General features: G+C 38.2%; 1 non-coding gene across 1 annotated transcript; it reads right to left on the reverse strand.

Moving 5' to 3' along the window:
* Positions 1 to 17894: 17894 nt before the first annotated feature.
* Positions 17895 to 17999, reverse strand: LOC135268541 (U6 spliceosomal RNA). Its single transcript, XR_010336851.1, has one exon. It is a non-coding gene; the product is annotated as a U6 spliceosomal RNA (small nuclear RNA).
* Positions 18000 to 21225: the final 3226 nt, after the last annotated feature.

Here is a 21225-nt window from a genome sequence, read left to right on the forward strand (position 1 = left end):
GCCCTTTCCAAAGACCTTTTGATGACAAAGTTTCTAGTTTTCTAATTATCATATTTAATCCTTTGTGAACATGTCCCCTACTTCCAGTGTGATCTGCTCAGTGAAGAAGAGAATGGAACTCTCAATTCTCTGGCTCTGGAGTAACTCTCTGACTATTTATGTAGGCTAGGTCTTTGATAACCCATTTAAAATGACAGCATTGAGAATAGCCCAACAGACTATGACCAAGCATCTCACTCTGGGTTTTTAATCTTAACCCAAGCCATTATCAATTGACTATATAAAAAAAGCCTAAGGGCTAGCAGATATTCAGTATCATTTATAATTAGGCCCCCCTTACCCCTTCTCCTGTATTACCTGTGTCTACTTAAAATTGTTTTCTTATTAAATCACTCTATTATCTCCTTAAATCATGTCAGAGAGGCCAGATGCAATACCCAAAAGCGGATGTATCACTTAAGGTCAGGAGTTTGAGATAAGCCTGGTCAACATAGTGAAACCCCATCTCTACTAAAAATACAAAAATTAGCTGGGTGTGGTGACGCATGCCTGTAATTCCAGCTACTCAGGAGGCTGAGGCAGGAGAATCGCTTGATTCCAGGAGAGGGAGGTTGCAGTGAGCCGAAATCATGCCACTTCACTCCAGCCTGGGCAACAGAGCAAGACACTCTCTCAAAAAAACAAATTATGTCAGAGTTATTTCTGCCTGCTTAACCACTATATCATTTCCTGTTTCATGAAATGAAGCCTCCTCTCACCCACAGAATCCTCTTTTCCCATATAATCTACTCAGAATTCAAAACCAGCACAAGCCCAGTCTCTTCCTCAAAACAGTTTCAGTGCCAAAGTTCACAGAACTGTATACTCTCTTTGAAAACCTGTTGCCCTTATTGTACATACTGGTAGCCGTAGTAGCAACAATAACAATAATAATTGTCTAATGATAGTTACTATTTCACTGAGCATGTTGCTAGTCAATTCATGTATAACTCTAACAGGTAGATCTTATTTTACATATTTTACAGCTTAGTAGACTAAGACTTCAAGTAGCATAAGCCGCTAGGATTCAATTCCTGGTCTGCCTGACTGTAATACTAGGTCACATTATTATTATTATTATTATTATTATTATTTGAGACAGAGTCTCGCCCTGTCGCCCAGGCTGGAGTGCAATGGCATGATCTCAGCTCACTGCAACCTTCACCTCCTGGGTTCAAGCGATTCTCCTTCCTCAGCCTTTTGAGTAGCTGGGATTACAGGCACATGCCACCACACCCGGCTAATTTTTTTTTTTTTTTAGTATCTTTAGTAGAGACAGGGTTTCATCATGTTGGCCAGGCTGATCTCAAACTCCTGACCTTATGATCCGCCTGCCTTGGCATTCCAAAGTTCTGTGATTACCTTATCTTTTTTGACCTGCTTTGTCCTGAATTCATCTGCTTCTATTATTATTTAACTTCGGCAGTGTTTGATGTAGTTTGCCTTTAACTTATAAAATAGCTTAGAGCAAATCATATTTATATGTTAAGTTTAACTATATAAAACTCAAGAGTATTTTAAATGTCTGAAATAATCCTTAAAATGCGTGACATTTGCTATCTAAGTCAGTTTACACCTATTCCTGTTCCAATGGTGTCACCCTTTCTTTACTGGAATTCAATTACATGCATTCTAATTAAGAGATATGTGGGTGAGCTTTACACCCTTCAGAAGTGAGAACTTGACTTAGAGGTGTGGTATGTGAATTGGCCACAATTCTCCAGTCTGCTTCCTAGGGAGTTCTCTTTCCAGGGCCTTCTCTGAATGGTTGGATTCCTCCTCATCATGCCAATAGCCAGCCTCGTCTGTCCTGCCTTCCCCAAGTGGCGCTCCAAGCACAGGTCATCCAATTGTAGTTCTTTTGTATTCTGTGCACTCAGATTTCTGCTCTTTTTTCAAAGGAGTGGTTGAGGTGTATGCTAATGAGCACTTTTTCTCCAGGTCCCTCATCTTCACTATGTCAACTTGCATGCGTTTTACTAGAAGCCAGTTAGAGAGAGGGCTTGATTCCCAGAGGTGACCTGGAAGCTATCATTTATGTCACTGTAAAGGTACTTCTGACGCCAGGACTTTTCAATCCCCTTAAATCCAAATACATATTCAGCCCTTACCAAGAGTCCTACTGCAATGACTCAGACTCTTGACTTTTGAAAGTAAGTGGAGAAAGGAAAAAGCATATCTCAGCAAAGCTGAAGATATGAAGGAAGCACTAGTGAAGCACCAAGGACAGAGTTGGCTTGAGTGTTAGAATTTTGCCAATCTCACACAAACTGCATAGTGGGATTGAATTTTCCTTCTCCAATCCCTTGTCAAGTAAGACAGAATAGAAGACAATGATCTTAATAATCACATATAAATATATGTATCCAATACTTGTGACTTCTAAATTACATTAATTAATTACCTTTTTGTTTAAAACATTATATGTACTTGAAAGCAAGTAGTTAGCTAATTCGCAAGCATTTCTATTAGGCAGTGCCATGTTACTAACCTTATTTTACCACAGACAGGTTTTGTTGACTTACTGCTTAGTCTTAAGAAAGATCACAGAGAACAGTAGAATTAAAATAATTTCATGTAACCTTTGCAGTCACTGTGTTTTCTTGGCAAAAATAATAGATCTAAAGCTGTTGGTAAATCTGGGTGAGCAGTCTGTACTTAAAGAAAAATCATTTCTTGTGTATGAGGTCAATGGAATGTTTGAATGAAGTAACATTGCCAACAATTACATTGGCTATATAGGCTCCTGTAGTGAGCTCATTTTCCAGAATAATATATTTCTAGAACATGATTGATACATTCCAATTCAAATTAACATTTATGTCTTCTTATAGTTCAGGTTTACTTCTACTGTTATTTACAATTTTAAGGAAAGACTACAAATTTGTCTGGGACTAACATTATTGCTTTCCTTTATTGCATATATTTAAAAGGAAAAGAGAAACTCAGTCCTCAGTTCAATCAACCATTGATTAATATGAGGTTTTGCTTAACAACACAGATTTTTAAATCAATGAATTTATTAATGTGAACCACATGCAACATATATGAGATGCATATTCTTCAGGAACATTCAGCAAGCAAGAAGGACATCTCATAGCTAAATGACTCACAAATAGCTCTGCCTGCCTGATTCATTATGGATTACTAATATGAGTCATAAACACCAAAGCTCAGTTACAGGTATGTGACATCATGCTATCCCATGACTCTGCTAGCAAGCACAGCTTTGTAAACTCTAATTTCATAATTAACATTTTCAAGGTAAGATGGATAGTGCATCACAGAGGTTTTCAACAAAAGCCTGGACACACATGAAATATTGTATTGGTGATTGGAGTCTGCTGAGTGTAAGTCATGTAAGGTAATGATTCAATGCTGAAGGAACTATCATTTTGCTTTTAATGGAGATTATAACAGTGTGGTTTTTTTAGCTCTTGTGCTATATTTGTCTCATAATGGCTGACAGCTAACATTCCAACAAAGGGTTACATTCTGGTAACTTTCCATTTTGAAAATTCAAATCCTTCCAATAAAGCCAATAAAAAAGACAGTTTTGCATTTGCCCACATTGTATGCACCATACAGATACTTTTTAGTTGATTAATTGATTGATGTGCATGGTGATATGGTTGGCATATGTTCTCAATGAGTTCAGTGCAATTGACTGACAGATAAGGCAATTCCTTTGTTACAGGCAGGACTTTGGATTTCCTGGAAAGACCGATATTTTTAATGATGAGTAAATCAAAATTTTAATTATTTTTAAGTCGTATCTAATAAAATCTGTCTTTATGTCTAACTGTTCCTCTCTTCTTTAATCTCTTTGATTAATTTTCTGCACCAATGGAGGGAAATGATGCAATGAATAATTTAAATGAAATAATTTTTTAAATGTATATGTATATATTAGTGCCTAAGTCTGAAACTCAAAAACACCCTGTCTCATATTCTGTGCCGTTGTAAATCTTCAAGGGCAGCTCCTGCCTTATTTGAGTGTACCTCCAGGATATTGCTCAGTGTCTGGCATACAGTGCATATTTAAAAATATAAATCTAACAGAAAAATATATTCCTCATTATTGTGAATAGTCACACTAACAAGGCCCATGTTGGTACAGCAGGAAACTAGTCCATTCCAAGTTATTCAGCTAGTAGGGTCTCTATGGTTTACTGTATGCTAGAAACTGACTAGTAAATATTGGAACTTACTTACCATTGTTATTTGCATGTTTGAATATTTCACTTTTAAATTTGCAGTAAGGGATGAGAAAAATATCAACAGGCTCCTATGTTTTTAGTACCTGCAGAGGTTACTTCATTTTATAGGACTAATGCTCTGAGCGGCAATTTTTATAATGCAGCTTTTGTTTAAATCTTTTGCTGCTTTTACCCACAACATTTCCCACTTTGGGTAAGATAGTAAATGTTGCATCTATCCATGAACCTGAATATTATCCAGGTTCAGGTCCTATAGATAAAGAGAAATGACTTACTGACTCTGATAATAAATTCCCCTATCGTTGGCATCATGCCAGTGTTATTTTGTCATTTTCTTTCTCATACTGTTGTCTTTGTCAGATGTACATTGAGTGCTCATAAATTATGTCAAATTCCATGTCCCAGATACCATCAGCAAATGATAAGCAATAGGGTAATAAAACAATGTTATGATATTTATTAAATTAAAATTTTATTAATGAAGACTTTACCCCATTGAGCAAACTGTATACGTGGCTTTATAGGCCCACTGTGATGTCATGTTTCAGTCACCTGTAGATTATTTGCTTTGCATCATATTCATATACGGAGTCCTTTCTTCCACCCAGGAGAAAAGGAACCCATCACGTCGTTTCTATACCATCTGGCTAGAGTAGGAGTTGGGCTTTCTCCTTCATTTTCTTCTAACTACCAGCCACACTGTCCAATTAAGAAAAAGCTATATAGCATTTGGATGCCAATTAATGGATTAACGAGCATTTATATATTGCTTCTTATGAACAAGAGAGATTAGGAAGAGGAACAAAGATTAAGAAGAGAAAGAGGAAGAAAGCGTTTATATGTATATAAATAAGTATCTGTTTATATATGTATGTTTACACATATAAACATTTTATTCTTTCTTCTCTTCTTTTGCCACTTTTACTCATAAAATTTCCCTCTCAAAACTATTCACAAAGATACAAAAAAATCACAAAAAATAGTTTTTTCCTCTCAAAAACTATTTACAAAGATAATAACATTGATGGCATAAGTTCTTAAACTTAGGTCTGTCAAGCTTTAGTCCTATGGTCCAGGTCCAATAAGCTCTACCATATAGATATTTAAGGCATTTTGTAATAAAATGAGATAATTAAATAGAAAAAGCAGGTAAAGTAAATGAGGAGTTTCATTGTTGCTACTAAGTTAGGTGAGACCTCTGCATGACAATGGAAAAAAAACTTTACTAATGAAAGGAAAAAATTTATGAGAAAACAAGTTATCTAAAAAGGGAGAGAGGAATAAATTGATATTTATTCCAAGTGAGATAGCTTTAAACAAGGTGAGGAATCTTTCTCTCTCTAAAGGGAAAAGGTAAATATAGATATAGAAATGGAATGATGATGGATAGAAGTGAGAGAAATTTGGAAATTTTCTCCAGATGTATTGTAAAGGCATTAGCTCAGTCAGAGGACTAAAATGAGAGTAAGACCAGAGACCCAAGAAGAAGTTGTTCTGGGAAATCACTACAGTGTGAAATCAGCAGATGATATATAAAATAATTGCACAAGAGTAGAAAATAATCCAGTCGAAGTTTGGACAGTAATCTCTGCATTTGGTCTAATACCATCTGGGGGCCAGATCAGAAGTGGAAGAAAACAAGGTTGGGATAATCCAGGACTGGGATTGACAGAACAGGCACACCAACCATGAAGGATGTGAGCCTAGGTTAGTGGAAAGGCAGCACTGAGGGCTGCCTATGGACTGCTGCTACTTGGGAGTCCAGCATGGATGCCACTGCTCCTTATTTATCAGCAAGGCCAATCAAAAGCTGTCTATTTTCTCTCTGTCCTATCAGAAGATAAATAGGGACTAATCTCTACTCTCCTGATCATAATTAGCTCAGGTTTATTGTGGGTTCATCTTGCTTTCATTCAACTGTTCAGCAGTATGATATTAATATCCTTTATATATGAGTGACAGAAAGGTAAAATGATCTAGCAGAACCCTAATGAATTATAGCATACAAAAGAAATTTAATTTATTATACACTCAACTGGATAAGAACTGACAGGTTAAGTTCTAGCACTGATAGAACACTATGTAGCATCATATATATATATATATATACACACACACACACATATACATCATATATATGTATGTACATATATATGATGTATATACTATCATATTAATATGTTGAATCCCTAAATATTAAGTAGTAGCACTGATAATACTTAATATTTAGGGATTCAACATATTATTCTAAATTAGTCACATGATAAAATGTTATCTTTGACATGAAAGAGATAAGTAAAAATTCAACAATTTGACTTTTCAGAAGCTTTTATGTATATATAGTGCCATCTCCCTAATAATGTGAGAATTTTTTACTAAAGGTGTTGACTCAACATGATTACATAATCCCTATGACATTGCAGCATATTTCTCTGATATGGTTTGGCTGTGTCCCCTGTCAAATCTCATCTTGAATTGTAGCTCTTATAAGTCCTATGTGTTGTGGGAGGGACCCGATAGAAGATAATTGAATCATGAAGGTTGTTTCCCACCAGATCTTGGGAGATTTATTCATCATCACAAGAATAGCATGGGAAAGACCTGCCCCCATGATTCAGTTGCCTCGCCCTGGGTCCTTCCCACAACACGTGGGAATTCTGGGAGATACAATTCAAGTTGAGATTTTGGTAGGGACACAGCCAAACCATACCGTTCCACTCTGGACCCTCCAAATCTCATCTTCTCACATTTCAAAACCAATCATGCCTTCACAACAGTCCTCCAAAGTCTTAACTCATTTCAGCATTAACCCAAAGTCCACAGCACAAAGTCTCACCTGAGTCAAGGCAAGTCTTTCCCACCTATGAGCCTGTAAAATCCAAAGCAAGCTAGGGCTAGTTACTTCCTAGATACAATGAGAGCATAGGTATTGGGTAAATACCATCATTCCAAATGGGAGAAACTGGCCAAAACAAAGAAGCAAAAATTGTAAAAGACTTTCTGCCTTCAGAGTGTCACTCTGTTGCCCATGCTAGAGTGCAGCGGCACAATCGCAGCTAACTGCAACCTTCGCCTACTAGGTTCAAGAAATTCTCCTGCCTCAGCCTTCCAAGTAGCTGGGATTACAGGTGCTCATCATCATGCCCAGCTAATTATGTTTTTGTATTTTTAGTGGAGATGGGGTTTCACTGTGTTGGTCAGGCTGGTCTTGAACTCCTGACTTCAAGCAATCCACTTGCCTCAGCCTCCCAAAGTGATGAGATTATAGGCATGAGCCACTGTGCCCACCCCAGAGTTTTCTTAATTAATTAATTAATTAATTATTTGAGATTGAGTTTTGCTCTTATTGCCCAGGCTGGAGTGCAATGGCATGATCTTGGCTCACTGCAATCTCCACCTCCTGGGTTCAAGCAGTTGTCCAGCCTCAGCCTCCCAAATAGCTGGGACTACGCACTTGCCACCATGCCTGGCTAATTTTGTATTTTTAGTAGAGATGGGATTTGACCACATTGCCCAGGCTGGTCTCAAATTCCTGACTTCAGGTAATCTACCCACCTTGGCCTCCTAAAGTACTGGGATTAAAGGTGTGAGGTGCCATGCCCAGCCCTTCTTTATTCTTTCTTCATCTCTGGATATGGTATTATAGAGAAACATTCTACTTGGAATCACATTACTTGTGTTTAATTCTGATAACTACTAGTTAGTCTAAACTTAGGCAATTTAGTTATGGTTCTTCTTCTTTTATTTCTTTATGGATGAAGTAGGTACAACACCATTTGTACCACCTACTGCATGTGAATGTTAAGAGAATAAGATAAGGTAATGGAAGGGAAGTGTCCTGAGCTTCTAGTCAGTATAAATTGTTACTTTTATCAAGTTGAAAAAAATCAATAAGTATGTATTTCACAAGTGAATTGATTTAAATATAAGATTTACAATATAGGCAAAATGTTCTGCATATGAACTTCCAGGGCAAGCCAAAGACTACAAATATTGAAAGTTTGCTGTATAAAATATTGCTTAGAGTAAGTGACTTGAAACTTTTTGTTGTAAAGTTGACTTTTATTGCAATAACTGATTTAAGACTGAATACAAACCCACACACAAAACATACATACCGAGTAAATATTTTCTATCATCTTAACAGATATATGCTATGTCAGAAATTTATAGCTATATTAAGTTTATTAGTCTCCTAACTTTTTACAACCCCATAAATATTTTTGTAGACCTTCCCATAATTAACTTGACACCACAGTGGATGGGTACCTAATTAATTGAAGTGATAATATGAATGCTGCTAGTTTCATTTTCTAGTCTGGGTTTTATGTTCTGATTAATAAATGTTTTAACATATGTATATAAATTAATCAATGTCTATAAAAATAAATTATATTCAAATAAATCATAAAAACTTCAAGGATTAGCCGGGTGCAATAGCTCATGCCTGTAATTCCAGCACTTTGGGAGGCTGAGACAGAAGAATCACAAGGTCAGGAGTTTGAGACCAGTCTGATCAACATGGTAAAACCCTGTCTCCACTAAAAATACAAAACTTAGCTGGGCATGGTGGCAGGTACCTGTAATCCCAGCTACTCAAGAGGCTGAGGCAGGAGAATCATTTGAACACGGGAGGCAGAGGTTGCAGTGAGCTGAGATTGCACCACTGCACTCCAGCCTGGGTGACAGGGCAAGACTCTGTCTCAAAAAAAAAAAGAAAAAAAAAAAAAAACAAGGATTTTGAATCTGCTTCTGTCTCTGATATATTCCTATTTCCTACTGTGAAGATGTTTTGTTGTTGTTTGTTTCTTTGTGAATTCGTTTCAACTGAGTTCCTCTTTCAATACATTCATTTAAAAAAAAGACAAAAATATTCTTTATTTTAGGCCGGAGGTAATAGAAAATAAATTATTAGGCAGTATATTTAATTGATATTCAAAAAGCATTGTGGCTTCAATATATAGAATGAACTGCTTAAAGACTAAGATTAATCCTGTATTGGAGAAAATAATTTGCATCTTTGTATAGCGCTAGTTTTAAAATTGAAGATTAAAAAATAGAATAAAATCTAAGGGGTTAATCATACCAAAAACCAAATGAACAAATCACAACAAGTTATTTTTTGGATCCCACAAACTGATTCTAAAGTTTGAAAGAGCAGAGGACTTAGCATAGTCAACACAATATTGAAGAACAGTCAAAGGACTAACACAACCAGACTTCAAGACTTACTGTAAAGCTACAGTATTCAAGTCAGTGTGGTATTAGTGAAAAAATAGGCAAATAGATTCATGGAATAGAATAGAGAGCCCATTAATAGACCCATGCAATTACAGTCAGTTATTCTTTAACAAAAATGCATAAGTAATTTAATAGAAAAAGGATAATCTTTTCAACGAATGATGGTTAAACAACTGGATATCCTCATGCAGAAGAATGAAGACACAAACCTTATACTTTTCACAAAAATTAACTCAAAATGATTCATAGACCTAAAAGTAAAATGCAACACTATAAAACTCCTAGACAACAACATAGGAGAACACATAGATAATCTTGGGTTTGGAGATGACTTTGTAAGTACAACACCAAAAGTATCAATTAAAGGAAAAGTTATAAGATGAACTTCATGAAGAGGAAAAGCGTATGCTTTGTGAAAGACACAAAGACACAAAGAATGGATAAACAAACTGCAGTATATTCATATAATGAAATATTATTTAGCAATACATGTCAGTGAGCTATCAAACCACGGAAAGACACTGAGAAATCATATAAGCAAATGACTAATTGATGTAGTCAATGTGCCAGGCACAGTGGCTCATGCATGTAATCCCAGCACTTCGGGAGTCCCAGGCAGGCAGATCAGCTGAGGTCAGGAGTTTGAGACTTGCCTTATCAACATGGTGAAACTGTCTCTACTAAAAATACAAAAATTAGACCGGATGTTGTGGTGAGCGCCTGTAATCCCAGCTACTTGGGAGGCTGAGGCAGGAGAATTGCTTGAACCTGAGAGGCGGAGGTTGCAGTGAGCCAAAACTGCATCATTCCACTCCAGCCCAGGCAACCAGAGTGAAAATCCATGTCAAAAAGAAAAAAAAAGAAAGAAAGAAAGTAGTCAATCTGAAGAGGCTACTGTAAGGTCTTTTAGGCTGATGATGCCATGGCCCGCACGTACACCTCTGGAGGGCCTTCTGGAAGTAAAAAACCTGAAGTAACTGGAAGGCCATGAAAAGCAGAAGAATGATCAACCCCTGAGGTGCCTAACTTGAGACATTCTTCTACTGTTTCTTATTCCAGCCTCAATTGTCAAGACCATTGGACTCTGTAACTGACATTGGTCAACCTTGTGACTCCAGACCCTACAATCCCCTCCCAGCTTGCAAACCTATGACCCCCTCCCAGCTTGCAAAAAATTACCCTATACTGAAACTTCTGTAACTTCCCACTGCCTACCCCAAACCTATAAAACCAAATCCTATCCCACCACCCTCCACTGACTCTCTTTTCAGATACAGCCCGCCTGCACCCTGCCCGCACCCAGGTGAGTAAACAGCCATGTTGCTCACACAAATCTTGTTTGAGGGGTCTCTTCATTCAGAGTGCATGTTTTAACATTTGGTGCCAAAAACCTGGGACGGGGTACTCCTTTGGGGAGCCCACCCCCCTGTCCCCACTCTCCCTCTGTGAAGAGACCCACCTAAGGCCTAGGCTCATCAGACCAGCCCACAGATCCACTCACCAACCTCAGATCAGGTAAGCAGTTTGCCTCAACTCTCTTCTTTAGTCCTTCTCGCTAACCTGTCATCCTCCTTCTTTCTGTTTCATTTTCCTCTCCCTTTCAGTGGAGACAAGAAAGACAGGACTTTTCGTGAGGTTCATGACCGGAAAAAATCCTGCATAGGTCACAGAACTGGAAAGACGGTCTTCCCTTGGTGACTGATCATTGCAGAGACGTCTGCTCCGGTCACTCACTCGCACTCATAGGTGACGGATCAACACAGGGGACACCTCCTTTGACCGATTCACCCCAGGTTCAGACCAAGGTTTAGTCTGGGACACCTGCTAAACTGCTTGGTCATGCATTCACTTTCCTTGTCTTTGCCACTCTTCTTAAGCTGTGGGCAATCTCCTGCCCTCCGTTCCTCCCTCCTCTCTCTTAGCCTGGTTCTAAAAAGTCTCATGCCCCTCTAGCTATCACCTGACCTAAAAGCTAAGCATTGTATTTCCTTCTGCAATACCACTTGGCCACAATATAAATTGGACAATGGCTCTAAATGGCCAGAAAACTGTACCTTCGATTTTTCTATGCTACAGGATCTAGACTGCTTTTGTTGTAAAATGAGCAAATGGTCTGAAATTCCCTAGGTTCAGGCATTTTTTTTTCTTTACATTCCAATCTCTCCCTAATCTCTGCTCTCAATGCAACACGTCTCAAATTCCGTCCACCCCTCCTGTCTCTGCCAGCAATCCAGAATCTTCCTTGTCCATCGACCCTTCCCACCTTTCTCCTCCCTGCCTGTCTGAACCAGACCCGAATCCAGGCCCTATCTGCTCCCCCCACCCCAGAGTCTCCCTCCTCTTCCTCTGCCTGTAACACCTCCTTATGCCCCTCCTGTCACCTCCCTACCTCATACCTGGTCTGGCTTGCAGTTTAGTCCTGCAGCTAACTCCTCTGCCCCACCCAACAATCCACCCTTTGAGAGGTGGCTGGAGCGAAAGGCATAGTTAAGGTGCACGTTCACTTCTCTTTATCCAACCTTTCCCAAATCAGCCAACAATTAGGCTCCTTTTCATCAAATCCCACTAAATATATACAGGAGTTCCAATACTTAATCCAGTCCTATAATCTCATCTGGAGTGACTTAAAAGTCATCCTTCTGCTCTCAGCCCTAATGAATGCTTAATATGCATTTTATCACCCAACCAGCCCCTAACATTAAAAAAGCTACAGAAATTAGAATCTGGCCCTCAAACCTCACAACAGGAATTAATCAACCTTGCCTTCAAGGTGTTCAATAATAGGGAAGAAGCTGCCCAGCGGCAGCGCATCTCAGAACTACAGATGATTACCTCTGTCTTTAGACAAACCCCAGCCACACCACCGGCTCACAAACACTTCAAAGCACCCAGACTGCAGCATCCAGCTACCCCTCCTGGACTTTGCTTCACGGGTCAGAAACCTGGCCACTGAGCCAAGGAATTCCCTCAGCCCAGGATTCCTTCTAAGCCCTGCCCCATCTATGCAGGGTCCCAACTGAAAGTCGGACTGTCCAACTCATGCCTCTGCTCCGCGGCTTGGCAGCTGAAGACTAACACTGCCAGAACACCTTAGAAGCCCCCTAGACTATCATGGAAATCGAGCTTTGGGTAAATCTTATGGTGGAGGGTAAGCCCATCCTTTTCAAGGACCTGTCTCCTTGGCCTCTATTACTGTTGTGGGAATTGATGGCCAGGCTTCCAGGCCTCTCAAAACTCCCCAAGTCTGGTGTCAATTAGGCCAGCACTCCTTTCCACATTCTTTCCTAATCATTCCCACTTGTCCAATTCCCCTGTTAGGCTGAGATATCCTAGCAAAATTGTCTGCCTCCTTAACTATTCCTGGGCTACAGCCACACCTCATTGCTGCTCTCCTCCCTGAACCCGTATCTCCCTCAATAGCTCCCCTTATGTCCTCCTACCTTAACCCTAGGGTATGGGACACCACCTCCCCATCCCTTGCTACAAGCCACTCACCCCTCATCATCCCCTTAAAACCTAACCACCCTTATCCCGCCCAGCATCAGTACCTCATCCCAGCACAAGCCTTAAAAGGCCTAAAGCCTGTTATTCCTCACTTACTGCAACATGGCCTTTTAATTCCTACGAACTCTCCTTACAATTCCGCATCCTAGCTGTCCAAAAATCAGACAAATCCCACAGACTAGTCCAAGACCTCCACCTCATCAGATTGCATTCCCCATCCATCCCATAGTACCAAACCCCTATACCCTCCTATCTTCCATACCCTTTTCCACAACTCATTATTCCATTCTTGACCTGGAAGATGCCTTTTTCACCATCCCCTTACACCCCTCCTCTCAGCCTCTTTTCGCCTTTATTTGGACTCACCCTGACACCCACCAGTCCTAGCAGTTAACCTGGACCATTCTTCCCCAAGGTTTCTGAGATATTCCTCATTATTTTAGTCAAGCCCTTTCCCAGGATACTTTCACTTCTGGATACCAGATTTTGTCCTCCTAACCAACCACTTCATAAACTTAGAAAAGGAAACTTAACTGAATCCATGACCTCCAAATCCTTCCCCCATTCTTCCTTGAACTCTTTAAAGAAGACCTTAGAAACAGCCCCTATGCTAGCACTCCCCAACTCCTCTCAACCCTTCTCTTTCTACACAGCAGAAATAAAAGGCTGTGCCATTGGAATTCTCACACAGGAGCCAGGCCCACCGCCTATAGCCTTTTTATCCAAACAACTTAACCTCACGTCCCTGGGCTGGCTCTCATGCCTATGCCTGGCAGTAGCTTCTGCCCTGATAACAGCTGCAGCCTTTGCTGGTTCCCTTGGCATTTGGGTCCAAAGCCCCAACCCCCTCAGAACATTTTCTCACCTTTTCAGTTTATACTTCCAGTTCTGTGTAAGCCAAGGATTTTTTTTTTTTCCCCTCTGTGGTTCTTCTGCTTACATCTGCCTTCCTACTAATTGGACAGGCACTCGTACCCTAGTTTTCCTTACTCCCAAAATTCAGTTTGCCAACAGAGATGAAAGCCTTCCTGTTCCCCTGTGGCCCCAAAACAACACAAGCGGGTCATTCCTCTGATCCCCTTACTTGTAGGGTTAGGAATTACTACTGCACTCAGCACAGGCACAGTAGGCCTTACCACGTCAGTCGCCACCTTCCATAGCCTCTCCAGTGATTTCTCTGCTAGCACTGCAGAATTAACTCAATCACTATCCCTTCTTCAAGCTTAAGCAAATTCCCTAGCTGCAGCTGTCCTCCCAAACTGCAGAGGTCTTGATTTACTGACTGCTGAAAAAGGAGGTCTTTGCCTGTTCCTAAATGAAGAATGTTGTTTTCATGTAAACCAGTCCAGGCTCGTATATGATGCCATCAATAGATTAAAAGACAGAGCCCAAAAGGTTGCTAATCAGGCAAATGGTTATTCTGGAGCTGGCTGGACTGGCTGGACACTCTCGAACTGGCAGTCATGGTTTCTTCCAATCCTTAGTCCTCTGATACCTATCTTTCTCCTTCTCTTATTTGGACCCTGTGTTTTCCAATTAATCTCTCAATTCTTACAAAATCATATACAAGCGATAACCAATCAGTCAATATGACAAATGCTCCTTCTAGCAACCCCACAATATCACTCCTTGCCCCATATCTCCCAGCAATCTAAATTCTTTCCCATTTTTGGTTTCTGCGCTGCCCCCAATCCCCCGAGAAGAAGCCCTAAGAAACATCCCCCCATCACCCCTCTGTGCCGGCCTTCCTAGTATTCTGCTACCCTCCACTCTTCATTTCTTTTTCCGCTATATTACTAATATAAAAATACAGGAATGTAAGATCTTTTAGGCTGCCTGATGGCACCATGGCCTGCACGTACACCTCCGGAGGGTCTTCCAGAATTAGAAAACCTAAAGTAACTGGAAGGCCATGAAAAACGGAAGAACGATCAACCCCTGTGGTGCCTAACTAACTTGAAATATTCTTCTATTGTTTCTTATTCTTGCCTCAATTGTCAAGGTCATTGGACTTGGTAACTGACATTGGTCAACCTCATGACTATAGACCCTATGACCCCCTCCTACCTTGCAAAAAACTGCCCTACACTGTAACATCTGTAACTTTCCACTGCCTACCCCTAACCTATAAAACCAAATCCTGCCCCACCACACTCCGCTGACTCTCTTTTCCAACTCAGCCCACCCACACCTGGGTGAATAAACAGACATGCTGCTCACACAAAGTCTGTTTGGCGGGTGTCTCTTCATGTAGAGTGCACGTTTTAACAGCTACATACTATATAATTCCAACTATATGACACTGTGGAATGGCAAAACTATAGCGGCAGTAAAAAGGTCAATGGTTTCTAAAGGTGGACGCAGAAGGAAAGGAGAGATTAACAGGTGAAATACAGAGGATTTTTAGGGCAGTGAAACTATTCTGTATAATACTGTAATGGTGACTATGTGTTATACATTTGCCAAAACCCATGAGTGTACAACACAGAGTGAACTCTAATATAAACTATGGATTTTGATTAATAACTACTATCAATATTGGCCCATCAATTGCACCAAATGTACTACATTCATACTAAATGTTAATAATAGGGGAAACTATATATGAGGTGAGAACTCATTTTTAATTTATTGGCTATTGGTTGACTTCTTCTTTTTTTTTTTTTTTGAGACGGAGTTACGCTCTTTTTACCCAGGCTGGAGTGCAATGGCGCGATCTCGGCTCACCACAACCTCCGCCTTCTGGGTTCAGGCAATTCTCCTGCCTCAGCCTCCTGAGTAGCTGGGATTACAGGCACGCGCCACCATGCCCAGCTAATGTTTTGTATTTTTAGTAGAGAGGGGGTTTCACCATGTTGACCAGGATGGTCTCGATCTCTTGACCTCGTGATCCACCCGCCTCGGCCTCCCAAAGTGCTGGGATTACAGGCGTGAGCCACCGCACCCGGCCTGGTTGACTTCCTTTTCCTTGATGCATAATGCATAATTTGGTACAATGTTATCTTCATATATTAAGTGCAAAACTACCACTAAATTCTGAAAGAATTAGTATATTCTGTTTAATCACTAGTACGTGGTAAAAATATCTGTAAATATCAAATCATACTAGTCATTTGTCCAACAGACTGAAAATCAAGTTTCCATTTTAGGGGATCTTTTTTGTATAGTCTAGTCTTGAGCAGTCAGTTGCCCATTAGGTAGTAAAATGGAGAATCTGTCAATAGGGTAATTGTGTGCAAATTTTATACGAAAGCATTTTTTTCTGGAGAGACAATTTATAATTCTCATTCAGCAATTAAGAGGTCTACATATTACACAAAAATATAAATGTGTTATTCTTCTGGGATAGATACAACTTTAGTAATAACTTCTAAGCATTTATAAATTTATTCAACAAATATGTGTTGACTATTATATCTTACAAATCCTAATAAAAAAATATTAAAAATATGTATTTATTTCATCCAAGAATGTTACAGTTCAGTCAGGATATTGTCAAGTAAATACATGAATACAGTGAAAGAAAATTGTTAAATTTGAAGTTTGTAATTCTGACAAATAAAATTATGTTTAAGCATAGACTTTGAGCATAACTTTACTCTTTCAAGAGTTGCATCATCCCATTAGCAGAGAGAGAAAAGGCATGTGCTAGATGAATGAGGCAGGAGGAGACTTCCAGGCAGGAATTAGTATGCATAGACATAGAAAGGACTCAAGAGGCTTGGTGGGTTGGAGAACTACAAGAAATTATTATTTAAGCTCCCAGTATGAGGCATAAAATAGAAGAAGGCATAGCTGGACTTGTAGGAAGACCACAGATGCTAGAGAGCTTCTCATCCAGAAAGTAAAAAAAGATCTTAAGTTTAGCATATATGAGAACTTCTCAAAGGCTATGCAAAATTACAAGTATGTTAAGATGGTAATCTCCTCAGTCTGCAATGGGTGGGAATTGAGGTTTCTAAAGGAGATTGGCTGGTGACCTTAGGCTGTGATTCTCCGTATACTTCCATGTGGCACATAAATATAATTTTCTAAATGTTTTATGATGTGTTAAAAGGTAGAGAACTGCTGTGTATAACAGATACACTGAAAATAGTGCTATTAATGACAAGGCTATTATTCTGTCTTTATGTCTCTCTCTCTTACAATTGAAATATATTTTAATGTATTATTCACTAATAAGTATATTATTATATATTACTTATTTTCTTTAAATACATATATGGAAAACATAGTTGTCCTTTTATAACCACATTCATCTTGTTCCTACACCTCTGCCCCATCACCGTCCCCTGTCCATACCTCTGAGAATTACTAACTTTTCCTCCATTTTTAAAATGTTATTTCAAAATGTTGTAGAAATAGAATTATGGCCAGGTGCAGTGCCTTACATCTGTAATCTCAGCACTTTGCGAGGCCGAGGTGGGCGGATCACCTGAGGTCAAGAGTTCGAGACCAGCCTCATCAACATGGGGAAACCCTGTCCCTCCTAAAAACACAAAAATTAGTCAGGCATGGTGGGCTCCTGTAATACCAGCTACTTGGGAGGCTGAAGTAGGAGAATCGCTTGAACCTGGGAGACTAAGGTTACGGTGAGCTGAGATTGTGTCACTGCACTCTAGTGTGGGTGACAGAGCGAGACTCTGTCTCAAAAAAAAAAAAAAAGAAAAAGAAAAGAAAAAATAGAATTAAATTCTATGTAGTCACACATCATTACCAGTATTTTAATTATATCTAGTCTGATAGATACTTAGTGCCTCATTGTGGTTTTTGATTATTAGAGGAAGAGGAATTGGAAATAGTTTAAAGCTAAAATGACTCTTAGTTGGGAAAGTCACGTTGCTTATTGGAGCCTCAGTTTTCCTATCTGTAAACATTAGAAAAGGAATGTAAAATATGGGATGCTTTATGATTTTGTGTTTCATCCTTGTGCTGGGGCCTTACTGATCTTCTCTTTTACCTGGTATTTTAGCATATGTGGTACGAAGCAAGCACTCACTGTGGTTTCAATTTGCATTTCCCTAACGGCTGATGACATTGAATATCTTTTCATGTGCATATATGCCATCTGTACATACTCTCAGGTGAAGTGTCTGTTCATGTTTTGTGCCCATTAATTAAATTGTTTTCCATTGTTGAGTTTTGAGAGCTCATTCTGTCTTGTAAATAGCAGCCCTTTTACACACATGTGGTTTGTAAGTATTTTCTTCCATTGTGTAGCTTGTCTTTTCATCCTCTTTATATAAGCTTTTACAAAGCAAAAAATTTAAATTTTGATGGGGTCCTTGTTATCAATTTTGCCTTTTATGGATCATCTCTTAATGTCAAGTCTAACAACTCTTCACTAGCTTTAGACTCCAAAGAGTGTCTTCTATATCTTTTTTCTAAAAGTTTTATACTTTTACACTAACATCTATGATTTATTTTTAATAAATTTTTGTATAAACTTTGAGATTTAGGTCAAGGCTTATTTTTTTTGCCTATGGATGTCCAGTTGCTTCAATACTGTTTGTTGAAAAGACTCTATTTCCTCTTGAATTGCTTTTGCACCTTTATCAAAAATTAGTTAAGTATATTTCTGTAGGTGTATTTCTGGGTTCTCTACTCTGTTCCATTAATCTACAATCTCTCTGTCAATATCATGCTGCCTTGTTTACTGTCACTTTATAATAAGATTTTATATCAAATAGAGTAATTTCTTCTATTTTATTCTTCTGTACGAAGATTTTTAAAAAAGCTATTCTAGAGCTGTGGTTTTTTTTTTGTATATATTTTATAATGAGCTTGTCTATGCCTGTACAAATTCTTACTGTGATATTGAGAGTAATTTTCATTGAACCCATAGAACAATCTGGGGAGAATTAACATTTTTTTTCAATGTTGAATTTTTGAATCTATGAACTTGTTATGTTTCTATATTTGTTTAGGTTTTCTTTGATTTCTTTCAACAGCATTTAATAAGTTTCCACATACAGACTCTGGACATATTTCAGTAAGTATACAGCTCAGTAAGTATTTCACTTTAATTGGACTGATTATAAATAGTATTAAGCTTTTAATTTTAATTTTAAATTAATTTAATTTTAATTTTAAATTGAAAGCATAATTTAAATTTGGTCTACTGAAGTTCTTTGGTATTATACAGTAATGTGATTGATTTTTGTGTATTGATCTTGTATTTAGCAATCATGTTGAACTTACCTATTCATTCTAGGAGCATTTTTATAGATTGCATGGGTTTTCTACAAAGACAATCATGACATCTGCAAATAGGGGCAGTTTTATTTTTCCTATTTTTCCATCCTCTCTTGTGCATGCTCTCTCTTGTGCTCTTTCTCTCTTTTTCCTCTCTGTTGTGAAAATTGTGTAAGTTCTATTGTTGGTTTTCAAGTTAACTGATCCTATCCTCTGTCATCTTTTGCCTACTACCGAACTGACCCAGCAAGTTTTTTAGATTTTTATTATCAGATCTTTCAGTTCTATTATTTGCATTTGGTGCTTTTTCATAACCTCTATTTCTTTGCTGAGATTAGAAAGTCTTTTTTGTTGTTGTTGCAAGGAGATTTGTAATTGCTTCCAGAAAAATTTTTGATGACTGCTTTAAAATTCTTGCCATATAATTCCAATATCTGATTCACTTAAGTGTTAGCAACATTAAATTGCTTATCTCATTCAAGTTACAATATTCCTGGTTCTTGCTATGTCAAGATTTTTTTCTCTTTTTTAAATTATGTCCTGAACATTTTAGATATTATATTAGATGATTCTAGGCCATATTTAAATATTTTATTATAGTAGGCAGCTCCCTGTATAGTTGTAACATTAGTTCCACACCACTTTTTTTTTTCTTTACTGTGTTTTCAAAGATAGTTTCATTTTTAGAGTTTTGCCTTGCTCTTTTGGTTGCTTGATTTATTCAGTGATGCTGAAGCTCCCCCTGGTCTTTGTTGGTCCATCTCAATGGGGCAGGAGGGGTTGCCCCTTGCTGCATCACCTAGTGCCTCAAGGTAAAGAAAAAGCTTTTCTTGCCTATAAGGACAAAGTTCGTGTTCCAAGGTCTAGCAGCTTGTAGTGACTGCTTCACTTGGCTACTCTCAGTGAGGGAGGGTAGTCTGTAGCATCTCAGAGAAGGACAATGCTTCCCCTGGCTGTTTATTCTTAGTGTGGCTCCAGATCAACCCTCTTTACCAATGGTATTGGACTTGCCTGGTATTGCTGATAGAATCCGTATTTGATCTAAGAGAGAATGAACCTCCTAGGCACTGGCCAGGGTTGCTTTCTTCTTTTGGGTGAAGGATAGTAAGATGCCCTGTCATTACGTTGTTTTTCCACTCCTGGGGTTCCTAACCAGTTTGCCTTCATATTTCTAATTTTTAGAGTTATTGTTTGGCTTCATTTTGCATTTTCTTCCCCTAGGGATTATAGTTGTACTCAGCAGATAAGAACAGGGAAAAAAGACCCTACAAAGTTATGTCTGAACTCTTATTCTTCTTTAAAAACATCATTTTGGTAGTCGTATAGAGAGTGAGTTGATTGTTAGTAAAGCTAGCATCCAACTAAATAACCGTCATAATATTCAAGAGTTAAGATGCAGTGAAATGTACCTCTGCAGATAGAAAGAATATGGCAATTCAAGAGATATTGTAATGGTTCAATTAAAAAAAAGTGTGCCCAATAACTTAATGCTTCATTGATATACATTTGAAGATTTTTGAAAAAAATTTGTGGAACCCTTTCTCTTTAACTTTAAAATAATATTAACAATAATGCGATAAAAACAAAAATCTGTGTTGTTAATTATTAAGTTGTTACTTTGTGATTGACATTGTGCTAAATGCTTTAAATGGAAAATGCCATTAAATCTTCAAATAGCAAACATTGTGCTAGTTAATTTTATAATTTTAGTAATATATTTTATTTTATCCAATATAGCTACTTCTTTTTCAGTTTAAAAAATTTTTAGTTTAAATTTTAAATTGACAATATATACTTATGGGATACAATTTGATGTTTAGATATATACATAAATTGTGTAATGATTATATCAAGCTTATTAATATATATTAATATACTTATTTTCTTGTAGTTAGAACATTCAGAATATATTCTTTCAGCAAGATGAATATTTAACATCCTATATATTTGAAATGTAATATATATTATTATGAACTGTGACCACTATGCTACGCAGTAGATCTGGAAAACTCATTCCTTTTGTCTA

Source organism: Aotus nancymaae, unplaced genomic scaffold (assembly GCF_030222135.1).
Source record: "Aotus nancymaae isolate 86718 unplaced genomic scaffold, 86718_ANA_hifiasm-v0.15.2.pri h1tg000040l, whole genome shotgun sequence".
Lineage (NCBI taxonomy): Eukaryota > Metazoa > Chordata > Mammalia > Primates > Aotidae > Aotus > Aotus nancymaae.